Here is a 22,559-nt window from a genome sequence, read left to right as displayed (position 1 = left end):
GATTACCAACGGAACTCGACAGGGATGCCCCCTATCTCCTCTCCTTTTTGCACTTTCAATAGAGCCACTGGCCTCGGCTATAAGACTCAATAGAGACATCCAGGGAATAGAAATTGGAGACAGGCAGCATAAAATATCCCTATTCGCAGACGATGTCATTCTAACCCTTACCAATCCTCAAATCTCCCTCCCCAATCTACAAAAAGAACTCCGAGATTTTGGAAAAATCTCTGGATATAAAATAAATACTGATAAGTCAGAAGCCCTGAATCTAAGCCTGCCAGAGCCAGAGGTGCAACTCCTCAAACTAAATTTTAACTACCGTTGGAGCTCCTCCTGTATCAAATATTTGGGAGTCAAGATATCGAGGACCTACCAAACACTGTACCAACATAACTATCCGGCACTGTTCCAAAAAATAAAACAAGACTTAGAAAAATGGGGAGGATACCAAATATCATGGATCGGGAGGATGATCTCAGTTAAAATGAATATTCTCCCCAGATTGTTATATTATTTCCAGACCCTCCCGGTCCACATCCCTGGCTCAGAATTGAAAAACATCCAAAAAATAATCTTCCAATTTATTTGGCAGGGTAAAAAACCCAGAGTCCCGAGAACGGTCCTCCTGGCTCCAAGGAGGAGAGGAGGAATGGGTGTTCCGGACATCACAAAGTACTACCTAGCTGCCCAATTGCGACAGGTGGTAGTCTGGAACGCGAACCCACACCAATACGGCTGGCTAGACATAGAGACACAATATGCCAGGACGCCTTCACTGCCGGCCTGCCTTTGGTCACTGAGTAGAGAGGACATGCAGAATAGCAAATTCAAATTAGGCCCTATGAGACACACATGGGAGACCTGGGCGAAATGCAAACTCAAATTCAAGCTCACCACACCCCAATCTCAACTAATACAAATTCACAAAAATCCAAAATTTCCTCCTGGATGTGAGCCCAGGCAATTCGACCAATTCAAAACCAAAAACATCAGGACGATAGCCGACCTCCTGAGCTTTGGGAAGTTCCTGAGCTACCAAAACCTGCAAGCTAAATATGAAATGGTAGGGTTGAATGTCTTTAAATACCTACAAATTCGGCACTTTATCCAAACATTGTCCCCAACATTGGAATTTCCCCCTCTCACCGGATTCGAGCGGCTATGTAGAGAAGCAGGCCACCAACGAGGTCTAATAACACAAATTTGCTTAGAGCTGGAAAGGGCCACAGACCCTCCTCTACATGATTACATGCAGCATTGGGCTGCAGAATTGGATATAGTTATAGACCGAGAGGACTGGGAAAGTATTTGGGAAAATGCTCCAGGAACTTCCATATGTACTACAATCAAAGAAAATATATATAAAATACTGTTCCGCTGGTATCTTACTCCAGTTAGAATAAATCAAATCTACCCACTGGCATCCGACCTTTGTTGGAGAGGCTGCGGTCAAAAGGGGGACATGGCCCACATATGGTGGTCATGTCCGGAAATTCAGAAATTCTGGGAAACAACACAAAAACTAATAGAAGAGGTCACAGACCTCACAATACCCATTGACCCGCTGACCTACTTGTTGGCCAGGCCCTTAGATTACCTGGACCGGCCAACGAGAAAATTAGTCTCCTTCATCCTAACGGCGGCTAGGTGTGCGGTGGCTGCGGCCTGGAAGAAGGTGTCTCCTCCCTCAAAACAAATAATTATACAAAGAGTACAAACAGTAAAGGACATGGAAAGGCTGTCAGCCTTTCTGAAAAGGTCTACTTCCACATATAATAAAACCTGGGACCCATGGGAAACCCATATGGCTCTATTGGGCCGAACTCACCCATAACAACTCAGAAGCACATAAAATGCCACGACACAACCAGGAGCCGACAAGGAGTAGGGGAGCACGACCCATCTCGGTCGTACCCCTTCCCCCCCGCCCCCTCCTCCCCTCCCCACCCCCTTTTTCTTTTTCCACACTCACGCCACCCCGAGGGACCAACTAAGGCCAGGGGGGACGTTGAGCCTTTCTTCTTTTCCCCTTAGTTAAAAATGAGAAAAAAGTTGTATTAGGCCTATACTCTGCACCCCTGTATTGTCAACATCCTGTAATAATATGTCTGCCTAATAAAAAAATTTGGAAAAAAAAAAAAAAAAAAAGAAATAGAATTTGGTCAGTGTGCCAGCTGGAAAAGTTGACAAGTCTGGTCAACGACATTGGTGAAAATTTTCAAAAAGTCTGGCTACCTTGGTTAGCCCAAACAGACATCCAGGGAGTGGAAAGGACCACAATTTGGCTTTAATAGGAGAAAATGCGTTCTCCCATGAGGGAGCACCTCGGGACGATATCCAAGACACACATAGATAATTCCCCCCCCGGGAATCCCGTGAACCCCAGATGGGACCTATAGGAGAGCGAGGGAGGCAAAACAGCTGATGTACGGCTGTCCTACGGGGTACGTAAAGATTCCCCAGACGCAGAGAACCAGCGAAGGTGAGGCATCCCCCCCCCCCATTGTCTTCCCCCTCCATCCCCTGGCCGGAGCCCCCTCCCCTGTCTGTCTGTCTGTTTACCCAGTCTGTCCATAGATGTCTATTCATTCACAATTGGGAATAACACATACAGTAAGCCGAATCTGTAAGTCGTCGTTATCTTACTCACTGTATGTAAATTATGCTCTGAACAAAATAAAAAAATTTAAGTTGCAAAAAAAATAAAAAAAATATAATGATGTTTATTGTGGGTCACTGTATTGTTTTTATTGTGGGTACTGGGGGTGGGGGGAGGGGGCTAATTTCCCCAACGGTATGTGGGTAGGCCTCCCTTGTGGGTAGTGGGTGAGGGTGGTTAGGCCTCATGGGGTGGGCCATTGGCAGTGAGGCGCTGCATTATACTGTATGGACATCGGGATCCCCCTCCCCCTCCCCACATTTACATACACTGCACTCACAGGAACACAGGAACACAGTCAGGGAGATTTAACAGACACATTAGGGGGAGGGTTTTTTACACAGATTACAGTCAAGGCAGGGAAGTTTAACAGACACATTAGGGGGAGGGTTTTTTACACAGATTACAGTCAAGGCAGGGAAGTTTAACAGACACATTAGGGGGAGGGGGCCTTACACAGATTACAGTCAAGGCAGGGAGGTTTAACAGACACATTAAAAATATGTATTTAATGTATTTATTGTTGTTTATGTATTTTAAATACACAGGGGGTGTACTGTATGTTGTTTATTGCAATGTTTATTGGGGGCAAATGTCCCCAATAAACATGCTATTCTGTCTTAACCCTTCATTGCCTTAGCGGCTATCAGCTATGGTAATGAAGCAGCATTTCTGTATTTTAATAATATTGTGCAGGAGCAGGGGGTCCCTTGAGCTTTGATTTGTGGCTCAGGGAACCCCCTGCTCACTGTACAATATTATTAAAAATACATTCATGCCTATAGTATCATTGATGTGCATATACAGTAAGTGTATTATGTTAGGAGTTACATGGGTTGTTGTTATATATATATATATATATATATATATATATATATATATATATATATTCATGTATTTATTTATTTAGATTTATTTATTTATTGTGGGGCTGCTGTGTGCGAATTTTTTTTATTGTGGGTAGCGGGGGTGGGTGAAGGAGGTATTAGCCCCAACGGTGGTTGTTTAGGGCTTGCGGGGGGGTAGCGGTTAACCCCTTCACGACCGTAGCGGTATTAACTGCTATGGTCGTGAAGGGGTTAAGTGCACCCGCAACCCCCACGCAAGTCCTAAACTCACACCAAGGGCCAAATACCCCCTTCACCCACCCCCGCTACCCACAATAAAGCGGACACGGTGGGTTAACCCCTTCATTGCCTTAGCGGCTATCAGCTATGGTAATGAAGCAGCATTTCTGTATTTTAATAATATTGTGCAGGAGCAGGGGGTCCCTTGAGCTTTGATTTGTGGCTCAGGGAACCCCCTGTTCACTGTACAATATTATTAAAAATACATTCCTGCTGCTTCGTTACTGTGCACATAGCCGCAAAGGTAAGGAACAAGTGTTTATTGATATGGGTGTTTTATTCATACTGTAGATGTGCAGAGGGTCTCCGGAGCAGAACCGCTTTGGTTTTAGGTCCGGGGACCCCCTGCTTCCCGAGATACAGGCCCCTTTATGGGGTGCCGGTATCCCTCTGCTTTGTTTACATTCCGCGGTCACGTGATCAGGACCTTGAAATGCAGAGGGATACCGGCACCCCATAAAGGTGCCTGTATCTCGGGAAGTAGGGGGTCCCCGGACCTGAAACCAATGCGGTTCAGCTCCGGAGACCCCCTGCACATCTACACTATGAATAAAAATGTATTTTAAATAATTTTTAATGTGCCGATGTTTGCGCAGAGAGAACAGCGGATCTCTCTCTGCTGCAACCACATCTCGCCCCCGCCGGCCTATAGTATCATTGATGTGCATATACAGTACTGTATGTGTACAGTATGTTAGGGGTTATAGGGGATGTTTTTATACAGTATATATATATACTGCATTACAATTCATGAATTTATGCCATCTGGCGGACACGCGAAGCATTGCAGCCTATTAAATCCTGAACCATTAACAAAAAACACATCAACCGTGCGTCAGCCGAGCATGACCCGTGGCTGGGAAAGCAAAAGGAACGCGGCATGCTCCAGGTGAACAGCGTCGCATTCCAGGAACAAGCCAGGGAAAAAACGGTGATTTGTTAAAAAAAAGTCTGCCGCAGCAGTATATGTCCTAAACTAGAATTAACTACAGCTGAGAAGTGAAGACATATTTATTGCCCCCACTTAGCAACTAGAAGCTCATTTAGAAGTGCACTCCTAGGCATTAAAACTTAACATTTAATAGGTAGATAGAATAAAATAGGTTCTTAACATAAAGTGATAATGTTAACTACATATAATGTACTGTGGCGGGAGGGAGTGAGGAGATGATAGATGGCCAAGGTATATAGTAAAGTATGCTATTGCCTAATAGTATATAGCAAAAGCAGTGATACCAAATTGGCTTTAATAAGGGAGTGGGTTACTCAGCTGAGAAAGCTCAGAAATGCTTGCCCTGTATGTGAGTATTGTGCGTCATGTGGCGTAGCGTACCGAGCACCCAACCTGTATTGATAAATAGCCCAAATCAGTGTCCTCCTACTAAATATAATATTTAAGCTGTTAGATATGATCACTGTATGTGCAACTCAATGACAAGTTGGTGGTACGTGGATTGATCCTGCGCCCAATGACGTTTAACAATCACTCTACATAGATAGTATAACAGGACAGCTATTAATAATAAAAAACCAGAAAAAACTGATACTGAACACTCTGCTAATTATTAAAGCAGTAAATGAATTATTACTGTGGTTATTAAACAAGCCGTCAATATATAATCGATACCATGAGCACTTGTACTCAGCAAAATACCTGTGCAGAAAACCTTCTACCAATTCATGGAACAATTCATGCATGAATGGGTGTCTGTGCACTGCAGATGCTGGCAGGCTAACAGTAATGGTGTTAAATACCGAATAAATCGCAACTATTTGCAGTTGCAGTAATGTCTGTTAGCTACAAGATAAGGTGACACATTGAATCACAGTACAGAGACAGGCTTCAGCAAAGAACCACTGAGTGAACAGGACCTGGTTAAGCCTGGATACAAACGCGTTAAAATGAGCACCAGCAGAGAGCACAGACACAAAGTAACAATACTACCAGTCTCTCTCAGATCCCTCGCGCTGACGTCACCACGCCAAAAACGCCCTACGCGTTTCCCTCCTTGACGGAGATTCTTCAGGGGCGAGTGATAACCAGCTGATTGCGGAAGCGTGTTATATAGCGTCATAGGTTGCCATAGCAACCCGCGGGCCAATGAAAGGCTTGCGCAGCGCTTATACCGATCAGTAGGGAACTGTATGTTAGAACAGCGGTTAATAAAGAGGTACACACTAATTTCAAACAATACTATAATATCTAAAAGAGGTTTAAAAGAGTCACCAGCATATGGGGCAAAAGCTCATGCATGTACTGTAGGCATCTCTGAGGCTTATGAATCCATGCCGAAGTGGCAGATACTGAATAGCAATTCTGTGATATGTGGCAAAGCTTAATCATCACAGGCTGAAGATATTCAAACATGTACTGGATGAGATGCATATTAAACTATACTTAGTCCATAATCAAAGGGATACTTGCTTGCTTGCCAGTAAATTGGGGAGTGTGTGCAATAAATAACATATATATTCTAATTATTCAAATGAGACATTTTGTGAATAGGTAAACATGATGTCAACTCAACTGATGATCAAATAAATGGAGTGTATGTAAAACCCTCGTTTAACCCTTGAGGGTACAATGTTTTTAACTTGTATATCCATTCAGCCTCACGTTTTAATAATCTGTTATTTATGTCACCACCACGTATATTATTTTTGAGGTGGTCAATGCCTGTAAAAGATAGGCACTTAATATCTCCCTGGTGCATATTGTTTACATGGCGTGCAACTGGTGTTTCTAATTTATTGTGGACAGAGTTTATATGTTCGAGTACTCGTTTTTTAAACTCCCTGATAGTTTTGCCAACATATCTGAGGCCACACTCACAACTGATCAAATATATTACATTGATGGTTTTACAACTTATGTAGTGTCTGATATCAAATGTTGCTGATTTGTCATGAGCCAAGAAGGATTTGGCAGGGTTGATGTATTGGCATGCTTTGCAGTTCTGGCACTTGTGCATGCCCTTTGGTGGAGGTGTTAACCAAGTCGATAATATAGGGCGTTTAAAATGACTATGCACAAGGCCATCCTGCAAATTAGCAGATCTCCTGCTAGTGATACTGGGAGTACCTTTTAGAATTTTAACAAGGTCCTCATCAGATCTTAAGATGTACCAATGTTTCATAAAAATCTTCTTGATCTCATGCCACCTGTAATTATAGGTTCCAATGCAACGGACCTGTGTATTAGGTGGTTTCATATTTGGGCCCAGTAATTGTGCTCTGTCACTGTCTCTAGCGCGATGATATGCGTTTTTCAATGTGGACATTGAGTATCCCCTATTTAAGAACCGCTCTTTCAGGTCCTGAGCCTGTATGTGAAATTCTCTCAAAGTGGAACAATTACGGCGTAATCGCAGGTATTGTCCAATGGGGATACTATTGACTAGAGATGGAGGGTGGTGGCTAGTAGAAGCCAAAAGACTGTTTGTGGCCGTCTTTTTTCTAAAGATTGTTGTTTGCACATTGCCATCTGGGTCCTTGCTTATTTTCAGGTCCAAGAATGTTATCTCAGTTGCATTGTACTCAAAAGTCAATTTTAGGTTCAAATCATTAACATTCAATAGAGACACAAATTCAACCAATATAGTGACTGGACCATGCCAGATCAACAATATGTCGTCTATGAAACGAATCCACAAGTCAATATATTGTGTATATTGTACAAATCTGTCACTGAACACATATTGATCTTCCCACCAGCCCAGGTACAGATTGGCATATGTTGGTGCACAGGAGGTGCCCATCGCTGTTCCCTGGGTCTGGTGGTAAAGTGTTCCATCAAATAAAAAGAAGTTGTGACATAGGACAAATTGCAGAAGGTCTATCATGAATTTATTGTGTTCATTGTAACCGGAACCCCTTGTGGAGAGAAAATAACTACATGCTTTAACACCATTAGAATGGATAATGCTGGAGTAGAGAGATTCCACATCCAGTGTTGCAAACAGGGTTTGACTATCACAGTTAATTCCATCAAGTCTCCGTTGGGTGTCTTTCGTGTCCTTAATGTGGGATGGCAAGTTGGTTACGAAAGGGCGCATGATTTGATCCAAATAGACACTACAGTGTTCAGTAAGATTATTGTTGCCAGAGACAATAGGCCTACCTGGCGGTCTTTTTTGATCTTTGGGAATCTTAGGCAAAGTATAAAATGTTGCCACATACAAGATATTGGACCATAATCCAACTATAAGGTTCATAAAAGATCTTCAATCTATCTTGAACAATGCCCTTACCAACAACATTATAGACAAAAATGAGCATGATTATTTGTTACCAAAGACACCTACAGTGGCAACATTTTATACTTTGCCTAAGATTCCCAAAGATCAAAAAAGACCGCCAGGTAGGCCTATTGTCTCTGGCAACAATAATCTTACTGAACACTGTAGTGTCTATTTGGATCAAATCATGCGCCCTTTCGTAACCAACTTGCCATCCCACATTAAGGACACGAAAGACACCCAACGGAGACTTGATGGAATTAACTGTGATAGTCAAACCCTGTTTGCAACACTGGATGTGGAATCTCTCTACTCCAGCATTATCCATTCTAATGGTGTTAAAGCATGTAGTTATTTTCTCTCCACAAGGGGTTCCGGTTACAATGAACACAATAAATTCATGATAGACCTTCTGCAATTTGTCCTATGTCACAACTTCTTTTTATTTGATGGAACACTTTACCACCAGACCCAGGGAACAGCGATGGGCACCTCCTGTGCACCAACATATGCCAATCTGTACCTGGGCTGGTGGGAAGATCAATATGTGTTCAGTGACAGATTTGTACAATATACACAATATATTGACTTGTGGATTCGTTTCATAGACGACATATTGTTGATCTGGCATGGTCCAGTCACTATATTGGTTGAATTTGTGTCTCTATTGAATGTTAATGATTTGAACCTAAAATTGACTTTTGAGTACAATGCAACTGAGATAACATTCTTGGACCTGAAAATAAGCAAGGACCCAGATGGCAATGTGCAAACAACAATCTTTAGAAAAAAGACGGCCACAAACAGTCTTTTGGCGGCTACTAGCCACCACCCTCCATCTCTAGTCAATAGTATCCCCATTGGACAATACCTGCGATTACGCCGTAATTGTTCCACTTTGAGAGAATTTCACATACAGGCTCAGGACCTGAAAGAGCGGTTCTTAAATAGGGGATACTCAATGTCCACATTGAAAAACGCATATCATCGCGCTAGAGACAGTGACAGAGCACAATTACTGGGCCCAAATATGAAACCACCTAATACACAGGTCCGTTGCATTGGAACCTATAATTACAGGTGGCATGAGATCAAGAAGATTTTTATGAAACATTGGTACATCTTAAGATCTGATGAGGACCTTGTTAAAATTCTAAAAGGTACTCCCAGTATCACTAGCAGGAGATCTGCTAATTTGCAGGATGGCCTTGTGCATAGTCATTTTAAACGCCCTATATTATCGACTTGGTTAACACCTCCACCAAAGGGCATGCACAAGTGCCAGAACTGCAAAGCATGCCAATACATCAACCCTGCCAAATCCTTCTTGGCTCATGACAAATCAGCAACATTTGATATCAGACACTACATAAGTTGTAAAACCATCAATGTAATATATTTGATCAGTTGTGAGTGTGGCCTCAGATATGTTGGCAAAACTATCAGGGAGTTTAAAAAACGAGTACTCGAACATATAAACTCTGTCCACAATAAATTAGAAACACCAGTTGCACGCCATGTAAACAATATGCACCAGGGAGATATTAAGTGCCTATCTTTTACAGGCATTGACCACCTCAAAAATAATATACGTGGTGGTGACATAAATAACAGATTATTAAAACGTGAGGCTGAATGGATATACAAGTTAAAAACATTGTACCCTCAAGGGTTAAACGAGGGTTTTACATACACTCCATTTATTTGATCATCAGTTGAGTTGACATCATGTTTACCTATTCACAAAATGTCTCATTTGAATAATTAGAATATATATGTTATTTATTGCACACACTCCCCAATTTACTGGCAAGCAAGCAAGTATCCCTTTGATTATGGACTAAGTATAGTTTAATATGCATCTCATCCAGTACATGTTTGAATATCTTCAGCCTGTGATGATTAAGCTTTGCCACATATCACAGAATTGCTATTCAGTATCTGCCACTTCAGCATGGATTCATAAGCCTCATAGATGCCTACATGCATGAGCTTTTGCCCCATATGCTGGTGACTCTTTTAAACCTCTTTTAGATCTTATAGTATTGTTTGAAATTAGTGTGTACCTCTTTATTAACCGCTGTTCTAACATACAGTTCCCTACTGATCGGTATAAGCGCTGCGCAAGCCTTTCATTGGCCCGCGGGTTGCTATGGCAACCTATGACGCTATATAACACGCTTCCGCAATCAGCTGGTTATCACTCGCCCCTGAAGAATCTCCGTCAAGGAGGGAAACGCGTAGGGCGTTTTTGGCGTGGTGACGTCAGCGCGAGGGATCTGAGAGAGACTGGTAGTATTGTTACTTTATGTCTGTGCTCTCTGCTGGTGCTCATTTTAACGCATTTGTATCAAGGCTTAACCAGGTCCTGTTCACTCAGTGGTTCTTTGCTGAAGCCTGTCTCTGTACTGTGATTCAATGTGTCACCTTATCTTGTAGCTAACAGACATTACTGCAACTGCAAATAGTTGCGATTTATTCGGTATTTAACACCATTACTGTTAGCCTGCCAGCATCTGCAGTGCACAGACACCCATTCATGCATGAATTGTTCCATGAATTGGTAGAAGGTTTTCTGCACAGGTATTTTGCTGAGTACAAGTGCTCATGGTATCGATTATATATTGACGGCTTGTTTAATAACCACAGTAATAATTCATTTACTGCTTTAATAATTAGCAGAGTGTTCAGTATAAGTTTTTTCTGGTTTTTTATTATTAATAGCTGTCCTGTTATACTATCTATGTAGAGTGATTGTTAAACGTCATTGGGCGCAGGATCAATCCACGTACCACCAACCTGTCATTGAGTTGCACATACAGTGATCATATCTAACAGCTTAAATATTATATTTAGTAGGAGGACACTGATTTGGGCTATTTATCAATACAGGTTGGGTGCTCAGTACGTACGCCACATGACGCACAATACTCACATACAGGGCAAGCATTTCTGAGCTTTCTCAGCTGAGTAACCCACTCCCTTATTAAAGCCAATTTGGTATCACTGCTTTTGCTATGTACTATTAGGCAATAGCATACTTTACTATATACCTTGGCCATCTATCATCTCCTCACTCCCTCCCGCCACAGTACATTATATGTAGTTAACATTATCACTTTATGTTAAGAACCTATTTTATTCTATCTACCTATTAAATGTTAAGTTTTAATGCCTAGGAGTGCACTTCTAAATGAGCTTCTAGTTGCTAAGTGGGGGCAATAAATATGTCTTCACTTCTCAGCTGTAGTTAATTCTAGTATATTCAGCTCATCAGCTGCACCCACCGTCAACCTTGAAGGCTCAGGCACTATCATATTACTATCATACCATTTGATTTAGTGAGCATTATATTTCTGTTTTTGTTTTTCATTCAGTATTTACTACAGGGGAACGTAAGAATCCTCTTCTTTATACTGCTCCTACCTCTATTAAGAGATTATTAGTTAAAATTATCTAAACATGACAGGTTTTTTGTCCACCAGCTGGGATACTAGCTCATGGCATGATGAGGCAAAAAAAGTCTTCTCTGTGGAAAATACGTACACTCCCTATAACAACACTGATAACATCACTGATTTTTTCAGAATCCTTAATCGCTTATTCAAGTCTCAGGCTCAGACTTGGTGGGAGGTCTCTAGTTTGCAGAATTATGATACACAAGATATGATCCCACGGGGCTTACGGATAGGCCTCTCTCCAGCGTATCATATAACCACTGTTGAGTTCACACAGCAATGGGAAAAAATATTAACAACTTGTTCCCAATCTTTGATCAAATTATTGGTTGAAACTCAACAGACTAGGTTATTAAATATACAAAAAGAGTTGGATATACAATTACGCAAACTAGATGACTTTAGATCCCACAAAGACTTTGATGATATGGAATTTAAACTCCAAAGAGAGGTTGATAAGTTCAGAAATGAAATAAAAGAAAGGAAACACAGAAAATTTCAGAGGGATGCCTTAGATTACAGTTTACACCAGGTGTACAGTTATAAAAAATCCCAAAAGAGAAGACAGACTACAATTAATTACTCCTCCTCAGAGGCTGAGAATTCTGAGTCTGAAACAGCTAGCGGTTCTGAAACCAGAACATCTGCCCCATCTCCCTCTACAAGTGGGATATCTCCAACTGATACCACCACTATTGCTTTTTTGGAATACCCCCTCGTACGAGACCAACAAGACGAGGGGGCAATAACAAAAAAACAAAAGGACAAGGAAAAAGCAGGCAAAGGCCAACGCAGAAAATAAATTCTACAGCAGTAGAAGATGGGAAATTGAAGATCTTTAATCTCTCAAAAATAAATCTAACTAATGATCATATCTCATTATTAGAGAAGGGATTATCCTTTTCACCCACCAAAGACTTTAATCTCTTTGAGTGGGTAAAGGACTTAAATTTGTTTTCCCGTAAACTACTTCTGCATAAGTTTCACGCTAAAAAATCTAGACGTGAAGCAGATACTATTGGTCTTGCTGCATCTGATCAGACAAATGTCCAGAACCTTATGTCACTATTAGAAGATAACGACAATCCGCCTGACAAAAGAGAAGGTCCATTTTCAAGTTGTAAACCGAAAAGTAAATTTACCCCCTTTATGTCATTATGTCCCCAGGTTGAGGTCTTTACCAACCTAGTCACCAGGGACTTAGAGAAAATAAAAACAAAAAAACACATGCGATATAACATCACACAAAAGGAAAATGTGGCATTCAGGGAATTAATGACCCATCAAGAAATCACAATCAAGCCCTCAGATAAGGGTGGCAATGTTGTTGTTATGGACACCGACTTTTATGTGAAGGAGTGCCAACGCATCCTGAAAGATAGAACAACATACAAGATATTGGACCATAATCCAACTATAAGGTTCATAAAAGATCTTCAATCTATCTTGAACAATGCCCTTACCAACAACATTATAGACAAAAATGAGCATGATTATTTGTTACCAAAGACACCTACAGTGGCAACATTTTATACTTTGCCTAAGATTCACAAAGATCAAAAAAGACCGCCAGGTAGGAATATTGTCTCTGGCAACAATAATCTTACTGAACACTGTAGTGTCTATTTGGATCAAATCATGCGCCCTTTCGTAACCAACTTGCCATCCCACATTAAGGACACGAAAGACACCCTACGGAGACTTGATGGAATTAACTGTGATAGTCAAACCCTGTTTGCAACACTGGATGTGGAATCTCTCTACTCCAGCATTATCCATTCTAATGGTGTTAAAGCATGTAGTTATTTTCTCTCCACAAGGGGTTCCGGTTACAATGAACACAATAAATTCATGATAGACCTTCTGCAATTTGTCCTATGTCACAACTTCTTTTTATTTGATGGAACACTCTACCACCAGACCCAGGGAACAGCGATGGGCACCTCCTGTGCACCAACATATGCCAATCTGTACCTGGGCTGGTGGGAAGATCAATATGTGTTCAGTGACAGATTTGTACAATATACACAATATATTGACTTGTGGATTCGTTTCATAGACGACATATTGTTGATCTGGCATGGTCCAGTCACTATATTGGTTGAATTTGTGTCTCTATTGAATGTTAATGATTTGAACCTAAAATTGACTTTTGAGTACAATGCAACTGAGATAACATTCTTGGACCTGAAAATAAGCAAGGACACAGATGGCAATGTGCAAACCACAATCTTTAGAAAAAAGACTGCCACAAACAGTCTTTTGGCGGCTACTAGCCACCACCCTCCATCTCTAGTCAATAGTATCCCCATTGGACAATACCTGCGATTACGCCGTAATTGTTCCACTTTGAGAGAATTTCACATACAGGCTCAGGACCTGAAAGAGCGGTTCTTAAATAGGGGATACTCAATGTCCACATTGAAAAACGCATATCATCGCGCTAGAGACAGTGACAGAGCACAATTACTGGGCCCAAATATTAAACCACCTAATACACAGGTCCGTTGCATTGGAACCTATAATTACAGGTGGCATGAGATCAAGAAGATTTTTATGAAACATTGGTACATCTTAAGATCTGATGAGGACCTTGTTAAAATTCTAAAAGGTACTCCCAGTATCACTAGCAGGAGATCTGCTAATTTGCAGGATGGCCTTGTGCATAGTCATTTTAAACGCCCTATATTATCGACTTGGTTAACACCTCCACCAAAGGGCATGCACAAGTGCCAGAACTGCAAAGCATGCCAATACATCAACCCTGCCAAATCCTTCTTGGCTCATGACAAATCAGCAACATTTGATATCAGACACTACATAAGTTGTAAAACCATCAATGTAATATATTTGATCAGTTGTGAGTGTGGCCTCAGATATGTTGGCAAAACTATCAGGGAGTTTAAAAAACGAGTACTCGAACATATAAACTCTGTCCACAATAAATTAGAAACACCAGTTGCACGCCATGTAAACAATATGCACCAGGGAGATATTAAGTGCCTATCTTTTACAGGCATTGACCACCTCAAAAATAATATACGTGGTGGTGACATAAATAACAGATTATTAAAACGTGAGGCTGAATGGATATACAAGTTAAAAACATTGTACCCTCAAGGGTTAAACGAGGGTTTTACATACACTCCATTTATTTGATCATCAGTTGAGTTGACATCATGTTTACCTATTCACAAAATGTCTCATTTGAATAATTAGAATATATATGTTATTTATTGCACACACTCCCCAATTTACTGGCAAGCAAGCAAGTATCCCTTTGATTATGGACTAAGTATAGTTTAATATGCATCTCATCCAGTACATGTTTGAATATCTTCAGCCTGTGATGATTAAGCTTTGCCACATATCACAGAATTGCTATTCAGTATCTGCCACTTCGGCATGGATTCATAAGCCTCATAGATGCCTACATGCATGAGCTTTTGCCCCATATGCTGGTGACTCTTTTAAACCTCTTTTAGATCTTATAGTATTGTTTGAAATTAGTGTGTACCTCTTTATTAACCGCTGTTCTAACATACAGTTCCCTACTGATCGGTATAAGCGCTGCGCAAGCCTTTCATTGGCCCGCGGGTTGCTATGGCAACCTATGACGCTATATAACACGCTTCCGCAATCAGCTGGTTATCACTCGCCCCTGAAGAATCTCCGTCAAGGAGGGAAACGCGTAGGGCGTTTTTGGCGTGGTGACGTCAGCGCGAGGGATCTGAGAGAGACTGGTAGTATTGTTACTTTGTGTCTGTGCTCTCTGCTGGTGCTCATTTTAACGCGTTTGTATCCAGGCTTAACCAGGTCCTGTTCACTCAGTGGTTCTTTGCTGAAGCCTGTCTCTGTACTGTGATTCAATGTGTCACCTTATCTTGTAGCTAACAGACATTACTGCAACTGCAAATAGTTGCGATTTATTCGGTATTTAACACCATTACTGTTAGCCTGCCAGCATCTGCAGTGCACAGACACCCATTCATGCATGAATTGTTCCATGAATTGGTAGAAGGTTTTCTGCACAGGTATTTTGCTGAGTACAAGTGCTCATGGTATCGATTATATATTGACGGCTTGTTTAATAACCACAGTAATAATTCATTTACTGCTTTAATAATTAGCAGAGTGTTCAGTATCAGTTTTTTCTGGTTTTTTATTATTAATAGCTGTCCTGTTATACTATCTATGTAGAGTGATTGTTAAACGTCATTGGGCGCAGGATCAATCCACGTACCACCAACTTGTCATTGAGTTGCACATACAGTGATCATATCTAACAGCTTAAATATTATATTTAGTAGGAGGACACTGATTTGGGCTATTTATCAATACAGGTTGGGTGCTCGGTACGCTACGCCACATGACGCACAATACTCACATACAGGGCAAGCATTTCTGAGCTTTCTCAGCTGAGTAACCCACTCCCTTATTAAAGCCAATTTGGTATCACTGCTTTTGCTATGTACTATTAGGCAATAGCATACTTTACTATATACCTTGGCCATCTATCATCTCCTCACTCCCTCCCGCCACAGTACATTATATGTAGTTAACATTATCGCTTTATGTTAAGAACCTATTTTATTCTATCTACCTATTAAATGTTAAGTTTTAATGCCTAGGAGTGCACTTCTAAATGAGCTTCTAGTTGCTAAGTGGGGGCAATAAATATGTCTTCACTTCTCAGCTGTAGTTAATTCTAGTATATTCAGCTCATCAGCTGCACCCACCGTCAACCTTGAAGGCTCAGGCACTATCATATTACTATCATACCATTTGATTTAGTGAGCATTATATTTCTGTTTTTGTTTTTCATTCAGTATTTACTACAGGGGAACGTAAGAATCCTCTTCTTTATACTGCTCCTACCTCTATTAAGAGATTATTAGTTAAAATTATCTAAACATGACAGGTTTTTTGTCCACCAGCTGGGATACTAGCTCATGGCATGATGAGGCAAAAAAAGTCTTCTCTGTGGAAAATACGTACACTCCCTATAACAACACTGATAACATCACTGATTTTTTCAGAATCCTTAATCGCTTATTCAAGTCTCAAGCTCAGACATGGTGGGAGGTCTCTAGTTTGCAGAATTATGATACACAAGATATGATCCCACGGGGCTTACGGATAGGCCTCTCTCCAGCGTATCATATAACCACTGTTGAGTTCACACAGCAATGGGAAAAAATATTAACAACTTGTTCCCAATCTTTGATCAAATTATTGGTTGAAACTCAACAGACTAGGTTATTAAATATACAAAAAGAGTTGGATATACAATTACGCAAACTAGATGACTTTAGATCCCACAAAGACTTTGATGATATGGAATCTAAACTCCAAAGAGAGGTTGATAAGTTCAGAAATGAAATAAAAGAAAGGAAACACAGAAAATTTCAGAGGGATGCCTTAGATTACAGTTTACACCAGGTGTACAGTTATAAAAAATCCCAAAAGAGAAGACAGACTACAATTAATTACTCCTCCTCAGAGGCTGAGAATTCTGAGTCTGAAACAGCTAGCGGTTCTGAAACCAGAACATCTGCCCCATCTCCCTCTACAAGTGGGATATCTCCAACTGATACCACCACTATTGCTTTTTTGGAATACCCCCTCGTACGAGACCAACAAGACGAGGGGGCAATAACAAAAAAACAAAAGGACAAGGAAAAAGCAGGCAAAGGCCAACGCAGAAAATAAATTCTACAGCAGTAGAAGATGGGAAATTGAAGATCTTTAATCTCTCAAAAATAAATCTAACTAATGATCATATCTCATTATTAGAGAAGGGATTATCCTTTTCACCCACCAAAGACTTTAATCTCTTTGAGTGGGTAAAGGACTTAAATTTGTTTTCCCGTAAACTACTTCTGCATAAGTTTCACGCTAAAAAATCTAGACGTGAAGTAGATACTATTGGTCTTGCTGCATCTGATCAGACAAATGTCCAGAACCTTATATCACTATTAGAAGATAACGACAATCCGCCTGACAAAAGAGAAGGTCCATTTTCAAGTTGTAAACCGAAAAGTAAATTTACCCCCTTTATGTCATTATGTCCCCAGGTTGAGGTCTTTACCAACCTAGTCACCAGGGACTTAGAGAAAATAAAAACAAAAAAACACATGCGATATAACATCACACAAAAGGAAAATGTGGCATTCAGGGAATTAATGACCCATCAAGAAATCACAATCAAGCCCTCAGATAAGGGTGGCAATGTTGTTGTTATGGACACCGACTTTTATGTGAAGGAGTGCCAACGCATCCTGAAAGATAGAACAACATACAAGATATTGGACCATAATCCAACTATAAGGTTCATAAAAGATCTTCAATCTATCTTGAACAATGCCCTTACCAACAACATTATAGACAAAAATGAGCATGATTATTTGTTACCAAAGACACCTACAGTGGCAACATTTTATACTTTGCCTAAGATTCACAAAGATCAAAAAAGACCGCCAGGTAGGCCTATTGTCTCTGGCAACAATAATCTTACTGAACACTGTAGTGTCTATTTGGATCAAATCATGCGCCCTTTCGTAACCAACTTGCCATCCCACATTAAGGACACGAAAGACACCCTACGGAGACTTGATGGAATTAACTGTGATAGTCAAACCCTGTTTGCAACACTGGATGTGGAATCTCTCTACTCCAGCATTATCCATTCTAATGGTGTTAAAGCATGTAGTTATTTTCTCTCCACAAGGGGTTCCGGTTACAATGAACACAATAAATTCATGATAGACCTTCTGCAATTTGTCCTATGTCACAACTTCTTTTTATTTGATGGAACACTCTACCACCAGACCCAGGGAACAGCGATGGGCACCTCCTGTGCACCAACATATGCCAATCTGTACCTGGGCTGGTGGGAAGATCAATATGTGTTCAGTGACAGATTTGTACAATATACACAATATATTGACTTGTGGATTCGTTTCATAGACGACATATTGTTGATCTGGCATGGTCCAGTCACTATATTGGTTGAATTTGTGTCTCTATTGAATGTTAATGATTTGAACCTAAAATTGACTTTTGAGTACAATGCAACTGAGATAACATTCTTGGACCTGAAAATAAGCAAGGACACAGATGGCAATGTGCAAACCACAATCTTTAGAAAAAAGACGGCCACAAACAGTCTTTTGGCGGCTACTAGCCACCACCCTCCATCTCTAGTCAATAGTATCCCTATTGGACAATACCTGCGATTACGCCGTAATTGTTCCACTTTGAGAGAATTTCACATACAGGCTCAGGACCTGAAAGAGCGGTTCTTAAATAGGGGATACTCAATGTCCACATTGAAAAACGCATATCATCGCGCTAGAGACAGTGACAGAGCACAATTACTGGGCCCAAATATTAAACCACCTAATACACAGGTCCGTTGCATTGGAACCTATAATTACAGGTGGCATGAGATCAAGAAGATTTTTATGAAACATTGGTACATCTTAAGATCTGATGAGGACCTTGTTAAAATTCTAAAAGGTACTCCCAGTATCACTAGCAGGAGATCTGCTAATTTGCAGGATGGCCTTGTGCATAGTCATTTTAAACGCCCTATATTATCGACTTGGTTAACACCTCCACCAAAGGGCATGCACAAGTGCCAGAACTGCAAAGCATGCCAATACATCAACCCTGCCAAATCCTTCTTGGCTCATGACAAATCAGCAACATTTGATATCAGACACTACATAAGTTGTAAAACCATCAATGTAATATATTTGATCAGTTGTGAGTGTGGCCTCAGATATGTTGGCAAAACTATCAGGGAGTTTAAAAAACGAGTACTCGAACATATAAACTCTGTCCACAATAAATTAGAAACACCAGTTGCACGCCATGTAAACAATATGCACCAGGGAGATATTAAGTGCCTATCTTTTACAGGCATTGACCACCTCAAAAATAATATACGTGGTGGTGACATAAATAACAGATTATTAAAACGTGAGGCTGAATGGATATACAAGTTAAAAACATTGTACCCTCAAGGGTTAAACGAGGGTTTTACATACACTCCATTTATTTGATCATCAGTTGAGTTGACATCATGTTTACCTATTCACAAAATGTCTCATTTGAATAATTAGAATATATATGTTATTTATTGCACACACTCCCCAATTTACTGGCAAGCAAGCAAGTATCCCTTTGATTATGGACTAAGTATAGTTTAATATGCATCTCATCCAGTACATGTTTGAATATCTTCAGCCTGTGATGATTAAGCTTTGCCACATATCACAGAATTGCTATTCAGTATCTGCCACTTCGGCATGGATTCATAAGCCTCATAGATGCCTACATGCATGAGCTTTTGCCCCATATGCTGGTGACTCTTTTAAACCTCTTTTAGATCTTATAGTATTGTTTGAAATTAGTGTGTACCTCTTTATTAACCGCTGTTCTAACATACAGTTCCCTACTGATCGGTATAAGCGCTGCGCAAGCCTTTCATTGGCCCGCGGGTTGCTATGGCAACCTATGACGCTATATAACACGCTTCCGCAATCAGCTGGTTATCACTCGCCCCTGAAGAATCTCCGTCAAGGAGGGAAACGCGTAGGGCGTTTTTGGCGTGGTGACGTCAGCGCGAGGGATCTGAGAGAGACTGGTAGTATTGTTACTTTGTGTCTGTGCTCTCTGCTGGTGCTCATTTTAACGCGTTTGTATCCAGGCTTAACCAGGTCCTGTTCACTCAGTGGTTCTTTGCTGAAGCCTGTCTCTGTACTGTGATTCAATGTGTCACCTTATCTTGTAGCTAACAGACATTACTGCAACTGCAAATAGTTGCGATTTATTCGGTATTTAACACCATTACTGTTAGCCTGCCAGCATCTGCAGTGCACAGACACCCATTCATGCATGAATTGTTCCATGAATTGGTAGAAGGTTTTCTGCACAGGTATTTTGCTGAGTACAAGTGCTCATGGTATCGATTATATATTGACGGCTTGTTTAATAACCACAGTAATAATTCATTTACTGCTTTAATAATTAGCAGAGTGTTCAGTATCAGTTTTTTCTGGTTTTTTATTATTAATAGCTGTCCTGTTATACTATCTATGTAGAGTGATTGTTAAACGTCATTGGGCGCAGGATCAATCCACGTACCACCAACCTGTCATTGAGTTGCACATACAGTGATCATATCTAACAGCTTAAATATTATATTTAGTAGGAGGACACTGATTTGGGCTATTTATCAATACAGGTTGGGTGCTCAGTACGTACGCCACATGACGCACAATACTCACATACAGGGCAAGCATTTCTGAGCTTTCTCAGCTGAGTAACCCACTCCCTTATTAAAGCCAATTTGGTATCACTGCTTTTGCTATGTACTATTAGGCAATAGCATACTTTACTATATACCTTGGCCATCTATCATCTCCTCACTCCCTCCCGCCACAGTACATTATATGTAGTTAACATTATCGCTTTATGTTAAGAACCTATTTTATTCTATCTACCTATTAAATGTTAAGTTTTAATGCCTAGGAGTGCACTTCTAAATGAGCTTCTAGTTGCTAAGTGGGGGCAATAAATATGTCTTCACTTCTCAGCTGTAGTTAATTCTAGTATATTCAGCTCATCAGCTGCACCCACCGTCAACCTTGAAGGCTCAGGCACTATCATATTACTATCATACCATTTGATTTAGTGAGCATTATATTTCTGTTTTTGTTTTTCATTCAGTATTTACTACAGGGGAACGTAAGAATCCTCTTCTTTATACTGCTCCTACCTCTATTAAGAGATTATTAGTTAAAATTATCTAAACATGACAGGTTTTTTGTCCACCAGCTGGGATACTAGCTCATGGCATGATGAGGCAAAAAAAGTCTTCTCTGTGGAAAATACGTACACTCCCTATAACAACACTGATAACATCACTGATTTTTTCAGAATCCTTAATCGCTTATTCAAGTCTCAAGCTCAGACATGGTGGGAGGTCTCTAGTTTGCAGAATTATGATACACAAGATATGATCCCACGGGGCTTACGGATAGGCCTCTCTCCAGCGTATCATATAACCACTGTTGAGTTCACACAGCAATGGGAAAAAATATTAACAACTTGTTCCCAATCTTTGATCAAATTATTGGTTGAAACTCAACAGACTAGGTTATTAAATATACAAAAAGAGTTGGATATACAATTACGCAAACTAGATGACTTTAGATCCCACAAAGACTTTGATGATATGGAATCTAAACTCCAAAGAGAGGTTGATAAGTTCAGAAATGAAATAAAAGAAAGGAAACACAGAAAATTTCAGAGGGATGCCTTAGATTACAGTTTACACCAGGTGTACAGTTATAAAAAATCCCAAAAGAGAAGACAGACTACAATTAATTACTCCTCCTCAGAGGCTGAGAATTCTGAGTCTGAAACAGCTAGCGGTTCTGAAACCAGAACATCTGCCCCATCTCCCTCTACAAGTGGGATATCTCCAACTGATACCACCACTATTGCTTTTTTGGAATACCCCCTCGTACGAGACCAACAAGACGAGGGGGCAATAACAAAAAAACAAAAGGACAAGGAAAAAGCAGGCAAAGGCCAACGCAGAAAATAAATTCTACAGCAGTAGAAGATGGGAAATTGAAGATCTTTAATCTCTCAAAAATAAATCTAACTAATGATCATATCTCATTATTAGAGAAGGGATTATCCTTTTCACCCACCAAAGACTTTAATCTCTTTGAGTGGGTAAAGGACTTAAATTTGTTTTCCCGTAAACTACTTCTGCATAAGTTTCACGCTAAAAAATCAAGACGTGAAGTAGATACTATTGGTCTTGCTGCATCTGATCAGACAAATGTCCAGAACCTTATGTCACTATTAGAAGATAACGACAATCCGCCTGACAAAAGAGAAGGTCCATTTTCAAGTTGTAAACCGAAAAGTAAATTTACCCCCTTTATGTCATTATGTCCCCAGGTTGAGGTCTTTACCAACCTAGTCACCAGGGACTTAGAGAAAATAAAAACAAAAAAACACATGCGATATAACATCACACAAAAGGAAA

The sequence above is a fragment of the Ascaphus truei genome, chromosome 3, assembly GCF_040206685.1.
Source record: "Ascaphus truei isolate aAscTru1 chromosome 3, aAscTru1.hap1, whole genome shotgun sequence".
Taxonomy (NCBI): Eukaryota; Metazoa; Chordata; class Amphibia; order Anura; family Ascaphidae; genus Ascaphus; species Ascaphus truei.
The sequence above is the reverse complement of the archived record's forward strand: the minus strand, read 5'-3'. Positions refer to the sequence as shown.